Source organism: Penaeus japonicus, unplaced genomic scaffold, assembly GCF_977035675.1.
Source record: "Penaeus japonicus unplaced genomic scaffold, GWHDUDI00000001_assembly GWHDUDI00000001, whole genome shotgun sequence".
In the NCBI taxonomy this organism is placed as follows: Eukaryota; Metazoa; Arthropoda; class Malacostraca; order Decapoda; family Penaeidae; genus Penaeus; species Penaeus japonicus.
In genome coordinates this window covers 1,715,465-1,719,565 of record NW_028234403.1, presented here as the reverse complement: position 1 = coordinate 1,719,565, position 4,101 = coordinate 1,715,465, and positions in this window count along the sequence as shown.

Genomic DNA, 4,101 nt, shown 5'->3' with positions numbered 1-4,101 from the left:
CCCCATTGGCTGAAAAAAAAAGAAAAAAAAGAAAAAAAAGGGACTGTGGGATAGTGACTCAGATTCAACTGAACTGAAAACGAGATTATAATTAGAGAGGATTTTCATGTCTATTGTTACGCTGGAATAGAAATCCTTCGTCGACCGCACTTCATCAGTACCAGCTGATCAGGTCTGCTTGATAAATAGCCTGTAACCTTATGGTGCTGTTGCTAGCTCTATGAACACTGCCCTTCGGATGTGATCGACGCACTTTTCGAAAGAGGAAAGTGGTAGTCACTCTGAAATCCCGCAAAGTCATTGATTATTAGTTCTTATTTTAGATTCTTTGTACTTCTCCTTAGAACACATACTGTCAGGTTGTATCCTTTCCCTAGAATGTGCTGATCATTTTCTGGAATAAGTAGTATCTAATGCGTTCAGCAAGCAGTGCCAATTACCATAGTTATACACACATGGTGCATTCAGTTCCTCTTATTGATAAAATGATTGACAGAAAAGTACCGACTGGCCTTGATGTCTGAGACCATTCTTAAAACCAATTACTGTACTGGAGATGGTGTGAAATTGCCCTTTTGTAATTATAAATCTAACCGCATGTTTTTCCTTGACACAATGGACACTATTTCAAACATCACATACTCATCTCTAGGTATTTTTTGGGGTGTAAGCTGTACATCAAAGGTGTCATACTGATTAATGTTTCGTCTAGTTGCTGAATTTTCTATGTATTGGAAATGTAGTGACAACTTTAAAAAAAAAAAAAAAGCTAGTCTCTTTTTTCTATAAAAATAGCTGATAATATGGTTGGAGATGTATATTTACACTTTTTAAGCACTATGACCTCCATAGCCACTGTTATTGAAGTGCACTCATTAATATATCACATTTGGAATAAAAGAAAGTTTACAATTATATTATACGGTTCATAAGATAGCAATGAGATAATAAGATATTGGTTATAAGTATTACTTAAGATTTGGCTGTAATTAATCTAAAGATCGGGTTTAAATATAAAGCTTCAAAGCCTTTCATATTATTGGTAAAGTTTACTGGAGGGACCGGCTTCTAACCTTGGGTGGGGCCTTAAACCTGGACTGTGGAGCTTCTAAGGAGGGAAAAGCACACCTGGATTAGCACAGCATTCAGAAATAGTATGTCTTTGTTGGTCATGTTCAAGGTCATTCAGAAAAGTTAGTTGTATGAGCATGTGAGTTAAGAATTCTGTGGAATTCGGAGAATTTTCTTCACGCACAGACACACACGCAAACGCACACACACACACACACACACACACACACACACACACACACACACACACACACACACACACACACACACACACACACACACACACACACACACACACACACACACGCACACACGCACACACGCACACACGCACACACACACACACACACACACACACACACACACACACACACACACACACACACACACACACACACACACACACACACACACACACATACATATATATATATATACATATATATATATATATATATATATATATATATATATATATATATATATATATATATATGCACATAAACTCCCAATCATAGTAGGAAAGTTAATCTGAAAAAAATATACAACATTCCAATAGAATGAACATAAAACCGTTAAAACCGTTAAAACCGTTAAAACTGGTAAAAATAAATTCTGAACATAGTAGGCCTACATGCTAAGGTGATAATTTCTTAAAGAAAATTATCTCTTGCGATTAAAGTGTTAAAAATAACCGCCAAAGAATACCAAATGACTATTGAGAATTGCATGTTTAACCTTTTTTTTCCCTATGAATTTGACATATCATTGAGAACTGAAGAAAGTCATTACGAAAAAGAATACTTACTCAAAGACATACATTTCGAATGCTGTATTTCTCTGTCTAGGCATCAGAACTCACTGTATGTGTCTGTGATCGACTTTGTATTAGATTAAGAATATTCTTAAGTTTACACTTTAAGGAAAAAATCATTATTTACATGTGAATATAACAAGAGTTTGTGTATGATGGTTGTTAAACATATGAGAATGCAAATCCTTGTTATGTACCGAGACTGTCGATGGAATGGCTTTCAAGATGAATTGTTGTTGAAATCCAAATATATGCCTGATCTCTTTTAAAAAGCATTTGGTGTTGCTACTTCCTTATGTAGGGGACCCCATGGTAGTAGGCTTTCTCTCTCTCTCTCTCTCTCTCTCTCTCTCTCTCTCTCTCTCTCTCTCTCTCTCTCTCTCTCTCTCTCTCTCTCTCTCTCTCTCTCTCTCTCTCTCTCTCTCTCTCTCTCTCTCTCTCTCTCTCTCTCTCTCTCTCTCTCTCTCTCTCTCTCTCTCTCTCTCTCTCTCTCTCTCTCTCTCTCTGTGTGTGTGTGTGTATGTATGTATGTATGTATGTATGTATGTATGTATATATATATATATATATATATATATATATATATATATATATATATATATATATATATATATATACATATATATATATATATATATATACATATATATATATATATATATATATATACATACATACATATATACATTATCTATATATATATGTATATATGTATATATATATACATATATACACACATGTGTGCATGCGTATACACTTTATAGCAACATTACCTTACATACTGACAATAGGAACTAAGGAAAACTCCTCACCATACAGGATAATAATGGATACTGCAATACAGGACTTACTTGCAATCAACGCAAGGAAATTCCCTCGCATGTAGGATACCAACGTGAACTTGTAGTGAGAAAAGAGATTTTGGAAATCAACAAGCAACATCCTCGACTGACACCGTGAGAGAAGAGGGTGTGAAGTTATGCAATAAACACAGAGAGGTTTCGAGATGTCTCAGAGTTTTTGGAAAGTTGGATTGAGATTTTGGTATTTAAGAGTGAATCAGTGGGGGGAAAAATATTATGTTATGATGAAAATAGTAATAATAAAGCTCACAATTTTTTTTTTTTTTTTTAACTTTTCAATTTTACAATTTCCCTTCGCTTCTGAAATCCAGTATTATCATTGATGTTTTCCTTCACATCACATTGTATATTTTTAATTGTTTTCTTCATGATTGTCCTCATACGTAACTAGAGTGCAAAATGCCCATTATATAAATTTACCATTTTGCTTTGTATCGTTAAACAGATGACGGATTTTTTGTCAATTAATTTCATATCAAGGTAAAAGTAACAAACGTCTTCAACATACTCCGTTTTAATCCCGTGATTTCTTTTATTTTATTATATTATTATTATTTTTTTTTTTTTTTTAACGGTCTCTTTAATCGAATGACTGTAATCTACTGTATCCTGCACTCAATGCGTTGATGCAGATCCTCTTGATTCTATCAAACAGAAACAAAACTCTTATATTTGATCGGGACCGTTTGACCATTTGACCGTTTGACTCCAGCTTCAGCAACTTTAGAATGGTTAAAGCGACCTAATAACTTTGACTATTCAGGACCCTTCGTCCTTACAGAAGGTGAACATTGATTAACTGTAGTCGTTTTGAAGGTGCTTTTGCGATTGGCAGATTAGGCTCTGACGTCTATGAAACCGGTGAAGTTAGTGCGCGTGACATCTGTAAACTAGTAGCATACTGGTCATTCTCTCTTCCTAGCAAGTACGAATATATTTCAGCATGTCAAGCCGTGCTTTGTACACTTCAGTGCCACTACTACTTAGCACTGCTGTAAAAGGCTGCAGCTCTCTCTCTCTCTCTCTCTCTCTCTCTCTCTCTCTCTCTCTCTCTCTCTCTCTCTCTCTCTCTCTCTCTCTCTCTCTCTCTCTCTCTCTCTCTCTCTCTCCCTCCCTCTTCCTCTCTCCCCTCCCCCTCCCTCTCCTCTCTCTCTCTCTCTCTCTCTCTCTCTCTCTCTCTCTCTCTCTCTCTCTCTCTCTCTCTCTCTCTCTCTCTCTCTCTCTCTCTCTCTCTCTCTCTCTCTCTCTCTCTCTCGAAATGTTTGGTCAGGGGTCATTGGGTACGCGGGTGGGTAATGGAGATCTCAGGTTCTTCAGCGACTGATAGTTTCTGATGGCTGCTTCATTATGTTT